Here is a 14,439-nt window from a genome sequence, read left to right as displayed (position 1 = left end):
CAGCATGAGGAGGCGGTATATAGGGGCCCATGGCAGATTAGGGGCCTGGCAGCAGCTATGTGAGGCCCGTAATCTGCCTGCACCCTATGTCAAAAAATTTAACACACCAGCAGTGTGAAGAGACCTGAAAGTGGCACATGGCAGCAGAGTGTGGCGATGGAGACAGCAGCAATGGGAGGCCGTACAGGGACCCATGACAGACTCTAGACTTGGCAGCAGCATGAGGAGGCGGTATATAGGGGCCCATGGCAGATTAGGGGCCTGGCAGCAGCTATGTGAGGCCCGTAATCTGCCTGCACCCTATGTCAAAAAATTTAACACACCAGCAGTGTGAAGAGACCTGAAAGTGGCACATGGCAGCAGAGTGTGGCGATGGAGACAGCAGCAATGGGAGGCCGTACAGGGACCCATGACAGACTCTAGACTTGGCAGCAGCATGAGGAGGCGGTATATAGGGGCCCATGGCAGATTAGGGGCCTGGCAGCAGCTATGTGAGGCCCGTAATCTGCCTGCACCCTATGTCAAAAAATTTAACACACCAGCAGTGTGAAGAGACCTGAAAGTGGCACATGGCAGCAGAGTGTGGCGATGGAGACAGCAGCAATGGGAGGCCGTACAGGGACCCATGAGAGACTCTGGACTTGGCAGCAGCATGAGGAGGCGGTATATAGGGGCCCATGGCAGATTAGGGGCCTGGCAGCAGCTATGTGAGGCCCGTAATCTGCCTGCACCCTATGTCAAAAAATTTAACACACCAGCAGTGTGAAGAGACCTGAAAGTGGCACATGGCAGCAGAGTGTGGCGATGGAGACAGCAGCAATGGGAGGCCGTACAGGGACCCATGACAGACTCTAGACTTGGCAGCAGCATGAGGAGGCGGTATATAGGGGCCCATGGCAGATTAGGGGCCTGGCAGCAGCTATGTGAGGCCCGTAATCTGCCTGCACCCTATGTCAAAAAATTTAACACACCAGCAGTGTGAAGAGACCTGAAAGTGGCACATGGCAGCAGAGTGTGGCGATGGAGACAGCAGCAATGGGAGGCCGTACAGGGACCCATGAGAGACTCTGGACTTGGCAGCAGCATGAGGAGGCGGTATATAGGGGCCCATGGCAGATTAGGGGCCTGGCAGCAGCTATGTGAGGCCCGTAATCTGCCTGCACCCTATGTCAAAAAATTTAACACACCAGCAGTGTGAAGAGACCTGAAAGTGGCACATGGCAGCAGAGTGTGGCGATGGAGACAGCAGCAATGGGAGGCCGTACAGGGACCCATGAGAGACTCTGGACTTGGCAGCAGCATGAGGAGGCGGTATATAGGGGCCCATGGCAGATTAGGGGCCTGGCAGCAGCTATGTGAGGCCCGTAATCTGCCTGCACCCTATGTCAAAAAATTAAACACACCAGCAGTGTGAAGAGACCTGAAAGTGGCACATGGCAGCAGAGTGTGGCGATGGAGACAGCAGCAATGGGAGGCCGTACAGGGACCCATGAGAGACTCTGGACCTAGCAGCAGCATGAGGAGGCGGTATATAGGGGCCTATGGCAGATTAGGGGCCTGGCAGCAGCTATAGGAGGCCCGTAATCTGCCAGCACCCTATGTCAAAAAATTAAACACACCAGCAGTGTGAGGAGACCTGAAAGTGGCACATGTTTGAGGCATGATTCATGGCGGATTTAGTCAGTTGTGTCAGGAACTGGTGGTTTGAAATCCAGACTAATCCACGCCTGATTCATTTTCACAAACGTGAGTCTCTCCACACTTTGGGTGGACAGTCGTGTCCTCCGCGGAGTTACAATACCTCCTGCCGCACTAAACACGCGCTCCGATGCCACGCTACTGGCCGGGCATGACAGCCTTTCAAGGGCAAATTCAGCTAGTTGGGTCCAAAGGTCAAGTTTCGTTGCCCAGTAGTCAAGGGGATTGTCTACCTCGGTTGGCAGGGTGCTGTCCAAGTAGGCCCAAGCCTGTTGTTTGAGCTCCTGCTCCAGGTCCACCTGATGCTGCTGCTGCTGCTGCGGCTGGTTAGTAGTTTCCTCACTGCGCTGGTGAAGAAAGCTACTCATCATCGACTGCAGACTGAGGCAGCCGCTGCTGGTGGAGCTGCCACTGCTCCTACCACCCCACCCCTCCCCTGCTGCCATGCCAGCGGAACGCGAGCGCACAGGGCCCACAGTGTCTGAGGATGGACGTTGGCGCACAAAGGCAGAGACCAACTGACTACATAGGTGGTTTTTATAGTACGTAATTTTGGCCTCCCTCTCAGCAGGTGTGAAAAAGGCCACCATTTTGGACCGGTAGCGAGGGTCCAACAAGGTGGACAGCCAAAAGTCATCCCTCTGTCTGATGGTTATTATTCGGCTGTCGCTACGCAAGCAACCGAGCATGCTATGGGCCATTTGTGCCAAGGAATGCGAGGGACTCCCTGCCTCCATCTCCACAGCATACTGCCACGGTGCGTCTGGGTCCTCTGTCTCCTCCTCCTCCTCCTCTACCAGATGCTCCTGCTCCTCCACTCCTGTCCGCTGAGTGGAAAAACCACCCATTTCACTCAATAATTCCTGAGCACAAATGTCCTCCTCTACCTCCTCCTCTTCTTCCTGTCCTGCCCCCACAGGGGTCATGTGGCGTTGAGATCTGTGCGCCACGTCTACCGCACCCTGACCAGCCATTGTTAACAGCATTTGTTCCAGGACGTGCAACAGAGGAATGACGTCGTTCATCCCATAGTCCTGCCGACTCACGAATAGCGTGGCCTCCTCAAAGGGCCTGAGCAAGCGGCAGGTGTCACGCATGAGCTGCCAATGGCTGACATCTAAGTTACACAGGGGAGTACCTTTATCCGCTTGTAACATCAGGAAATCGGTGATGGCCTTTCGCTGCTCGTAAAGGCGGTCTAACATGTGTAGGGTTGAATTCCACCTTGTTGCAACGTCGCAGATCAGGCGATGCTGTGGAATTCCGTTCTGCCGCTGCAGCTCAATGAGGGTGTTCTTTGCGGTGTAGGAATGGCTGAAATGCATGCACAGTTTACGTGACATTTTAAGGATGTCTTGCAGTGGGATGGTGGATTTTAGGAACCGCTTGACAACCAGATTGAACACGTGAGCCATGCATGGCGCATGGCACAACCTTCCTTGACGCAGAGCAGACACCATGTTCTTTCCGTTGTCAGTCAACATGGTTCCGATTTTTAGTTTGCGCGGAGACAGCCATCTGTCGATTTCTCTGTTCATTACACTCAGCAGTTCCTCCCCTGTGTGACTACGTTCGCCAAGGCATACCAGGTGCAGCACAGCGTGACACCGTTGCGCCCTGCACATGTGATATGCCGGTCGGGTAATGGGACTTGGCACGGGGGTGGCGGCTGAGGACACGGCGGAAAAAGAGGTGGTAGAGGCGGACATGCTTGCTGGACCAAGGACGTGCAAACGTGGAGGCAAAAGCGTCGTGACCTGTCCAAGTTGCTGGTGCGGCTGTGCCGGCACCACGTTCACCCAGTGGGCCGTAAATGACATGTACTGTCCCTGACCGTAGTTACAGCTCCACACGTCGGCGCTGCCGTGCACTTTGGCAGAGACCGACATGCTCAAAGACTGGCCCACCATCTCTTCTACATGTGAATGCAGGGCTGGCACTGCCTTTTGGGCAAAGAAATGACGGCTTGGCACTCTCCACCGCGGCGCGGCACAAGCCATCATTTCTCGGAAAGGTGCTGAGTCCACCAGTTGGAAAGGGAGGGACTGCAGCACCAGCAACTTGGACAGGAGGACGTTCAGCTTTTGCACCGTCGGGTGCGTGCTCGCAAACTGTTGTCTCTTGGATACGGATTCCAAGAAAGACTGTTGACGGAATCCGAGAAGAGGAGTAGCAGGAGAAGGAGCATCTGAACGAGCGGAAGATGCCAATGAGCGACAACTCCCCTCAGCAGAGGTGTTGGAGCCTTGACTGGCTGATAGAGGGCGATTGACGACGTCGGGTGACGGAGCAAGTAACGGAGCGGGTGATGGAGCGGGGGCTGGGGCAGGCAGAACCGCCGTATGTTTATCACGGTTTTCCCAGGCCACCGAATGGTGACGCTGCATATGCTGACGCAACGCTGTAGTCCCAACATGGGCCCCCTGGCCACGCTTGCATTTCTGGCCACATAGTCGACATACGGCTACGTTTACTTCCTCGGGCGGCTTGAGGAAAAATTGCCACACCACCGAGTAGGAAACTTTGCCCCCGCTACTCTTCACTGGCTGACTGCTACTTCCTCCGTGCGCACCGGCACCACTACTGGCCGTGGTGGTAGGCTGCAGTGGAGCTGGTGCTCTACTCCGTGGACGTTTGGCTCCACTGACACTGATGCGACCCTGCTGCTGTCTCCTGGGCAACCCACCGACTGTTTTGCTCGCTGCCAAGCTGCCACCCTCTTCTCCTGATGATGCGGAAGAAATTGCCTGATGACGACGAGGCTGCCAAGTGCGATCAACCTCCTCATCATCAAGTAGGGTCTCCGCCTCACTACTAGCCCCCTCGGCTGCGTCTGGGTCAGGAGACAGACCTGTCTCTAGACCGGCTACCGAGCCACTCTCCTCGCCAGTACTTGTTCGCTTGGCTGCTGAAAAGGCCGATGTCTCCCCCCGTTCCTGACCGCCCTCTGTTAGCTCTTCCTCACTGTACAGTGGGGCTGAGCCCACAGCATGCGATACTTCGCTTGGTGAGGGAACAGCAAAGGACAGGGGCAGGTAGAGGACACGTGATTTCAGTGGGCTTGGTCCCGGGCCATGCCAACTAACGGTTGTGTCTGACGTACCCACCGACCGTTGGCTGTAGGTGTCAGAGGTGACCTGGGAAGAGGAAGACGACCGAGCCAACCAATCAATGACGGCAGGGTTGTCGGTGGAGACACGACCGCTGGATGACACCGGGAGCACTGGCCTCTGGCTGCGAATACTGCTGCCTCGACCCCTTCCTCTGCTGCCACGTCTGCTCGCTCCTAAAACATTGCCTCCTCTGCCACTCCTCTGCATGTTGTCTGACATACTATTTAATTCAACGATTAGGTGTCCCTGAGTAACAATTCTCTGGCACTCAGTAACAATTCTGTCTGTCCCTGAGTATGAATTCTGTGGCCCTGAGTAACAATTCTGTGTCTGTGCGAGTAACAATTCTGTGTCTGTGCGAGTAACAATTCTGTGTCTGTGCAAGTAACAATTTTGTGTCTGTGCGAGTAACAATTCTCTGGCACTCAGTAACAATTCTGTCTGTCCCTGAGTAACAATTCTCTGGCACTCAGTAACAATTCTGTCTGTCCCTGAGTAACAATTCTCTGGCACTCAGTAACAATTCTGTCTGTCCCTGAGTATGAATTCTGTGGCCCTGAGTAACAATTCTGTGTCTGTGCGAGTAACAATTCTGTGTCTGTGCAAGTAACAATTTTGTGTCTGTGCGAGTAACAATTCTCTGGCACTCAGTAACAATTCTGTCTGTCCCTGAGTAACAATTCTCTGGCACTCAGTAACAATTCTGTCTGTCCCTGAGTAACAATTCTCTGGCACTCAGTAACAATTCTGTCTGTCCCTGAGTATGAATTCTGTGGCCCTGAGTAACAATTCTGTGTCTGTGCGAGTAACAATTCTGTGTCTGTGCAAGTAACAATTTTGTGTCTGTGCGAGTAACAATTCTCTGGCACTCAGTAACAATTCTGTCTGTCCCTGAGTAACAATTCTCTGGCACTCAGTAACAATTCTGTCTGTCCCTGAGTAACAATTCTCTGGCACTCAGTAACAATTCTGTCTGTCCCTAAGTAACAATTCTCTGGCACTCAGTAACAATTCTGTCTGTCCCTGAGTATGAATTCTGTGGCCCTGAGTAACAATTCTGTGTCTGTGCGAGTAACAATTCTGTGTCTGTGCAAGTAACAATTTTGTGTCTGTGCGAGTAACAATTCTCTGGCACTCAGTAACAATTCTGTCTGTCCCTGAGTAACAATTCTCTGGCACTCAGTAACAATTCTGTCTGTCCCTAAGTAACAATTCTCTGGCACTCAGTAACAATTCTGTCTGTCCCTGAGTATGAATTCTGTGGCCCTGAGTAACAATTCTGTGTCTGTGCGAGTAACAATTCTGTGTCTGTGCAAGTAACAATTTTGTGTCTGTGCGAGTAACAATTCTCTGGCACTCAGTAACAATTCTGTCTGTCCCTGAGTAACAATTCTCTGGCACTCAGTAACAATTCTGTCTGTCCCTGAGTAACAATTCTCTGGCACTCAGTAACAATTCTGTCTGTCCCTGAGTATGAATTCTGTGGCCCTGAGTAACAATTCTGTGTCTGTGCGAGTAACAATTCTGTGTCTGTGCAAGTAACAATTTTGTGTCTGTGCGAGTAACAATTCTCTGGCACTCAGTAACAATTCTGTCTGTCCCTGAGTAACAATTCTCTGGCACTCAGTAACAATTCTGTCTGTCCCTGAGTAACAATTCTCTGGCACTCAGTAACAATTCTGTCTGTCCCTGAGTAACAATTCTCTGGCACTCAGTAACAATTCTGTCTGTCCCTGAGTATGAATTCTGTGGCCCTGAGTAACAATTCTGTGTCTGTGCGAGTAACAATTCTGTGTCTGTGCAAGTAACAATTTTGTGTCTGTGCGAGTAACAATTCTCTGGCACTCAGTAACAATTCTGTCTGTCCCTGAGTAACAATTCTCTGGCACTCAGTAACAATTCTGTCTGTCCCTAAGTAACAATTCTCTGGCACTCAGTAACAATTCTGTCTGTCCCTGAGTATGAATTCTGTGGCCCTGAGTAACAATTCTGTGTCTGTGCGAGTAACAATTCTGTGTCTGTGCAAGTAACAATTTTGTGTCTGTGCGAGTAACAATTCTCTGGCACTCAGTAACAATTCTGTCTGTCCCTGAGTAACAATTCTCTGGCACTCAGTAACAATTCTGTCTGTCCCTGAGTAACAATTCTCTGGCACTCAGTAACAATTCTGTCTGTCCCTGAGTATGAATTCTGTGGCCCTGAGTAACAATTCTGTGTCTGTGCGAGTAACAATTCTGTGTCTGTGCAAGTAACAATTTTGTGTCTGTGCGAGTAACAATTCTCTGGCACTCAGTAACAATTCTGTCTGTCCCTGAGTAACAATTCTCTGGCACTCAGTAACAATTCTGTCTGTCCCTGAGTAACAATTCTCTGGCACTCAGTAACAATTCTGTCTGTCCCTGAGTAACAATTCTCTGGCACTCAGTAACAATTCTGTCTGTCCCTGAGTAACAATTCTCTGGCACTCAGTAACAATTCTGTCTGTCCCTGAGTAACAATTCTCTGGCACTCAGTAACAATTCTGTCTGTCCCTGAGTAACAATTCTGTCTGTCCCTGAGTATGAATTCTGTGGCCCTGAGTAAGAATTCTCTGGCACTCAGTAACAATTCTGTCTGTCCCTGAGTAACAATTCTCTGGCACTCAGTAACAATTCTGTCTGTCCCTGAGTAAAAATTCTGTGGCCCTAATAACGTTTCTGTGGCCCTAAGTAACAATTCTCTGGCACTGAGTGAAAATTCTGTCTGTCCCTGAGTATGAATTCTGTGGCCCTAACTAGCGTTTCTTTGTCCCTAAATAACGATTCTGTGGCCCTCATTAACAAGTCTGTGTCCCTGAGTAATGGTTCTCTGTCCCTAAGTAACTTCTCTCTGTCCCCAATTCTCGTTTCTGTGGCCCTAACTCTGTCCCTGTCCCTAGTACAGAGCGGTCTGCCTCTGTTCAATGACTGCAGGCAAATGAAGATTTCCAAAATGGCCGCTATATATACCTCGACCATTACACAGTGCTGGCTGGCTGGCTGCTGATTGGCTGATGCGATCACATGTCGTTGAGGAATGCATTATGGGGCAGCGCGCCTTGTCCGCGCGCCTTCCCCGACATCCCCGCTCCGTCGCCGCACATGTCAGCCGCCATTTTCGGAAAAATTTCGATTCGCGCGTCCGAATTAGGCTGTTTTTCGGATTCGGCACGAATCGAAATTTTTCCGATATTCGACTCGAATTCCACTTCGGATACTTCGATTCGCTCATCTCTAAATAATATCAATGAAAATATGCTGCACTACATATACAAAAATTCACAATACCTATAAAATATATATACGTAGAACAGTGATATCAAAAAACAGAAATGATGTGACTCAAAAAAATGTATGAAATTAATATTCCAAAAAAAAATAATTAATAAAAGTCCAATTATTTATGTGTTCTCCTGTGACCCCTCCTTGAGATAACGACCACCGTGTGCATCTGTCACAGAATTCCAGTGCAAACCATCCTGCACCATAAATCTGCTCACCTCACCACAATCCTGGAGCGATGTGTGGATTACTACTACCGCTATCGCAGTAATCGCTCCAGGATTGTCATATTTGTAGGCAGTTGCAGTTATACACAGGGCCCTGCATTGCCTTCCAGTATACTTTGTATAGTGACAGTTTGGAGCCTGGACTGGTTCTATGCTGCTGGGGATGATACTGCCATCTTGTGCCTAATTAGTGCATTACTGGATGTTCACCATACATGGTGCAGATATGGACCTCCGGGAATGTGAGTGCATTACTTATGTTTAAATAAGCAAATCAAAAGGATAAATACGAGCGCATCTATGAAATAGCAGCTGAACATAAGGTACCATACACCCTCAAAACAATATATATCACAAGATGCAGCGCTATAAACTATAACATATATGCATGAATCAAAAAATCAGTCATAAATGACTGAACAGTTGAAAGTTCATATAATAGGTGACTTTAGTGCTCTCTTCTACTTTATATCCTCCTGGTGGTCAGGCGTTTGTGCAAAATAGTGCTGAAGGGGTGCACACTCACCAGAACGCACAGGTATATGAGCGTTTAGTATAGATTCCCCTTTAGGATCATCGACTGGACACGATGTGATATTAGGACCACCACTTTCCAGAACTCCTAGATGTTCCTGTAAATTCCCTTGTTGGGTGACCTGCGGACTTCTCCTTAGGATCGGTATACGATTCGTACCCCGCAAAGAGATGGGTGACTAGAATGGGTACTCCCCAAGGGAGTCAGAACAAAACGCATCCATAGTGTAGTAGGTCATTTAAAAAATTTATTAAAAGCTCAACAATCCGTGTACACGGTGGTATATAAACAATATGGACTAACCGTCCAGTGATAAAGATGACCGCCGGAGCTCCACGATGCTCCGGCGGTATGACGTCACGGATGTCACTCTGGGCCACTCTGGGCATATCCCCCCAGACGACGTGCGTGTGCACGAAACGCGTAGGAGGAGCCAGGAACGCCGTGACGTCATACCGCCGGAGCATCATGGAGCTCCGGCGGTCATCTTTATCACTGGACGGTTAGTCCATATTGTTTATATACCACCGTGTACACGGATTGTTGAGCTTTTAATAAATTTTTTAAATGACCTACTACACTATGGATGCGTTTTGTTCTGACTCCCTTGGGGAGTACCCATTCTAGTCACCCATCTCTTTGCGGGGTACGAATCGTATACCGATCCTAAGGAGAAGTCCGCAGGTCACCCAACAAGGGAATTTACAGGAACATCTAGGAGTTCTGGAAAGTGGTGGTCCTAATATCACATCGTGTACAGTCGATGATCCTAAAGGGGAATCTATACTAAACACTCATATACCTGTGCGTTCTGGTGAGTGTGCACCCCTTCAGCACTATTTTGCACAAACGCCTGACCACCAGGAGGATATAAAGTAGAAGAGAGCACTAAAGTCACCTATTATATGAACTTTCAACTGTTCAGTCATTTATGACTGATTTTTTGATTCATGCATATATGTTATAGTTTATAGCGCTGCATCTTGTGATATACATTACTTATGTTTAATGTGTAGTGAAAGTTTTTAAAGGATAAAGCACTATTTTGAGCTTTAGTTTATGAGGAATACGGCTGAGTCTGAGGCGGTTATCTGGAGGGAGCATATTTTGGAGCTATTATTCAGCAATTTCATCTTCAGAGTCCATACTAGAGATGAGCGAAGTATTCAAAAATTCGATTCGGCTGATTCGGCGAATTCGAGGAATAAATTCGATTCGAGGTGAATATATTCGCTGCGAATTTAACTTATAAAAGGGTGTTTCTAGGCTTCAGAGAGCCTTTATATTAGTGCAGAACACTGTACCTTTAATTTAAATGCCCTTGGAGTCTGCTGGGGAAGAGAAATAATACTGTCAGTCAGTATGACATGCAGATGAGTGCCGTCGATCTTAGAATCACCGCACACTTCACTCATTTGGGCAGTCACGGGGCCAAAACCAGAGTGTGGAGCCACAGTGTGGCGGTGGAGGCAGCAGCAATGGGAGGCCATACAGCACCCTATGACAAAAATGGAACCCACCAGCAGTGTGAGGAGACCTGAAAGTGGCACATGGCAGAGTGTGGCGATGGAGACAGCAGCAATGGGAGGCCGTACAGGGACCCATGAGACACTCTGGACCTGGCAGCAGCATGAGGAGGCGGTACGGGGGCCCATGGCAGATTACGGGCCTGGCAGCAGCAATGGGAGGCCCGTAATCTGCCAGCACCCTATGACAAAATGGAACCCACCAGCAGTGTGAGGAGACCTGAAAGTGGCACATGGCAGAGTGTGGCGATGGAGACAGCAGCAATGGGAGGCCGTACAGGGACCCATGACACACTCTGGACCTGGCAGCAGCATGAGGAGGCGGTACAGGGGCCCATGACAGATTACTGGCCTGGCAGCAGCATGAGGAGTCGGTACGGGGGCCCATGGCAGATTACGGGCCTGGCAGCAGCAATGGGAGGCCCGTAATCTGCCAGCACCCTATGACAAAATGGAACCCACCAGCAGTGTGAGGAGACCTGAAAGTGGCACATGGCAGAGTGTGGCGATGGAGACAGCAGCAATGGGAGGCCGTACAGGGACCCATGAGACACTGTGGACCTGGCAGCAGCATGAGGAGGCGGTACAGGGGCCCATGGCAGATTATGGGCCTGGCAGCAGCAATGGGAGGCCCGTAATCTGCCAGCACCCTATGACAAAATGGACAGCACCAGCAGTGTGAGGAGACCTGAAAGTGGCACATGGCAGAGTGTGGCGATGGAGACAGCAGCAATGGGAGGCCGTACAGGGACCCATGAGACACTCTGGACCTGGCAGCAGCATGAGGAGGCGGTACAGGGGCCCATGGCAGATTACGGGCCTGGCAGCAGCAATGGGAGGCCCGTAATCTGCCAGCACCCTATGACAAAATGGAACCCACCAGCAGTGTGAGGAGACCTGAAAGTGGCACATGGCAGAGTGTGGCGATGGAGACAGCAGCAATGGGAGGCCGTACAGGGACCCATGAGACACTGTGGACCTGGCAGCAGCATGAGGAGGCGGTACAGGGGCCCATGGCAGATTATGGGCCTGGCAGCAGCAATGGGAGGCCCGTAATCTGCCAGCACCCTATGACAAAATGGACAGCACCAGCAGTGTGAGGAGAACTGAAAGTGGCACATGGCAGAGTGTGGCGATGGAGACAGCAGCAATGGGAGGCCGTACAGGGACCCATGAGACACTCTGGACCTGGCAGCAGCATGAGGAGGCGGTACAGGGGCCCATGGCAGATTACGGGCCTGGCAGCAGCAATGGGAGGCCCGTAATCTGCCAGCACCCTATGACAAAATGGACAGCACCAGCAGTGTGAGGAGACCTGAAAGTGGCACATGGCAGAGTGTGGCGATGGAGACAGCAGCAATGGGAGGCCGTACAGGGACCCATGAGACACTCTGGACCTGGCAGCAGCATGAGGAGGCGGTACAGGGGCCCATGGCAGATTACGGGCCTGGCAGGAGCAATGGGAGGCCCGTAATCTGCCAGCACCCTATGACAAAATGGACAGCACCAGCAGTGTGAGGAGACCTGAAAGTGGCACATGGCAGAGTGTGGCGATGGAGACAGCAGCAATGGGAGGCCGTACAGGGACCCATGAGACACTGTGGACCTGGCAGCAGCATGAGGAGGCGGTACAGGGGCCCATGGCAGATTACGGGCCTGGCAGCAGCAATGGGAGGCCCGTAATCTGCCAGCACCCTATGACAAAATGGACAGCACCAGCAGTGTGAGGAGACCTGAAAGTGGCACATGGCAGAGTGTGGCGATGGAGACAGCAGCAATGGGAGGCCGTACAGGGACCCATGAGACACTCTGGACCTGGCAGCAGCATGAGGAGGCGGTACGGGGGCCCATGGCAGATTACGGGCCTGGCAGCAGCAATGGGAGGCCCGTAATCTGCCAGCACCCTATGACAAAATGGAACCCACCAGCAGTGTGAGTAGACCTGAAAGTGGCACATGGCAGAGTGTGGCGATGGAGACAGCAGCAATGGGAGGACATACAGGGACCCATGAGACACTGTGGACTTGGCAGCAGCATGAGGAGGCGGTACGGGGGCCCATGGCAGATAACGGGCCTGGCAGCAGCAATGGGAGGCCCGTAATCTGCCAGCACCCTATGACAAAATGGAACCCACCAGCAGTGTGAGGAGACCTGAAAGTGGCACATGGCAGAGTGTGGCGATGGAGACAGCAGCAATGGGAGGCCATACAGGGACCCATGAGACACTGTGGACCTGGCAGCAGCATGAGGAGGCGGTACAGGGGCCCATGACAGATTACGGGCCTGGCAGCAGCATGAGGAGTCGGTACGGGGGCCCATGGCAGATTACGGGCCTGGCAGCAGCAATGGGAGGCCCGTAATCTGCCAGCACCCTATGACAAAATGTAACCCACCAGCAGTCTGAGGAGACCTGAAAGTGGCACATGGCAGAGTGTGGCGATGGAGACAGCAGCAATGAGAGGCCGTACAGGGACCCATGAGACACTGTGGACCTGGCAGCAGCATGAGGAGGCGGTACAGGGGCCCATGGCAGATTACGGGCCTGGCAGCAGCAATGGGAGGCCCGTAATCTGCCAGCACCCTATGACAAAATGGAACCCACCAGCAGTGTGAGGAGACCTGAAAGTGGCACATGGCAGAGTGTGGCGATGGAGACAGCAGCAATGGGAGGCCGTACAGGGACCCATGAGACACTCTGGACCTGGCAGCAGCATGAGGAGGCGGTACGGGGGCCCATGGCAGATTATGGGCCTGGCAGCAGCAATGGGAGGCCCGTAATCTGCCAGCACCCAATGACAAAATGGAACCCACCAGCAGTGTGAGGAGACCTGAAAGTGGCACATGGCAGAGTGTGGCGATGGAGACAGCAGCAATGGGAGGCAGTACAGGGACCCATGAGACACTGTGGACCTGGCAGCAGCATGAGGAGGCGGTACAGAGGCCCATGACAGATTACGGGCCTGGCAGCAGCATGAGGAGGCGGTACAGGGGCCCATGGCAGATTACGGGCCTGGCAGCAGCAATGGGAGGCCCGTAATCTGCCAGCACCCTATGACAAAATGGAACCCACCAGCAGTGTGAGGAGACCTGAAAGTGGCACATGTTTGGGGCATTATTCATGGCGGATTTAGTCAGTTGTGTCAGGAACTGGTGGTTTGAAATCCAGACTAATCCACGCCTGATTCATTTTCACAAACGTGAGTCTCTCCACACTTTGGGTGGACAGTCGTCTCCTCCGCGGAGTTACAATACCTCCTGCCGCACTAAACACGCGCTCTGATGCCACGCTACTGGCCGGGCATGACAGCCTTTCAAGGGCAAATTCAGCTAGTTGGGGCCAAAGGTCAAGTTTCGTTGCCCAGTAGTCAAGGGGATTGTCTACCTCGGTTGGCAGGGTGCTGTCCAAGTAGGCCCAAGCCTGTTGTTTGAGGTCCTGCTCCAGGTCCACCTGATGCTGCTGCTGCTGCGGCTGGTTAGTAGTTTCCTCACTGCGCTGGTGAAGAAAGCTACTCATCATCGACTGCAGACTGAGGCAGCCGCTGCTGGTGGAGCTGCCACTGCTCCTACCACCCCACCCCTCCCCTGCTGCCATGGCAGCGGAACGCGAGCGCACAGGGCCCACAGTGTCTGAGGATGGACGTTGGCGCAGAAAGGCAGAGACCAACTGACTACATAGGTGGTTTTTATAGTACTTAATTTTGGCCTCCCTCTCAGCAGGTGTGAAAAAGGCCACCATTTTTGAACGGTAGCGAGGGTCCAACAAGGTGGACAGCCAAAAGTCATCCCTCTGTCTGATGGTTATTATTCGGCTGTCGCTACGCAAGCAACCGAGCATGCTATGGGCCATTTGTGCCAAGGAATGCGAGGGACTCCCTGCCTTCATCTCCACAGCATACTGCCACGGTGCGTCTGGGTCCTCTGTCTCCTCCTCCTCCTCTACCAGATGCTCCTGCTCCTCCACTCCTGTCCGCTGAGTGGAAAAACCACCCATTTCACTCAATAATTCCTGAGCACCAATGTCCTCCTCTACCTCCTCCTCTT

The sequence above is a fragment of the Staurois parvus genome, unplaced genomic scaffold (genome assembly GCF_062004578.1).
Source record: "Staurois parvus isolate SC_StPar_1 unplaced genomic scaffold, SC_StPar_1.0 ptg000903l, whole genome shotgun sequence".
Classification (NCBI taxonomy): domain Eukaryota; kingdom Metazoa; phylum Chordata; class Amphibia; order Anura; family Ranidae; genus Staurois; species Staurois parvus.
Note: the sequence above shows the minus strand (reverse complement) of the source record.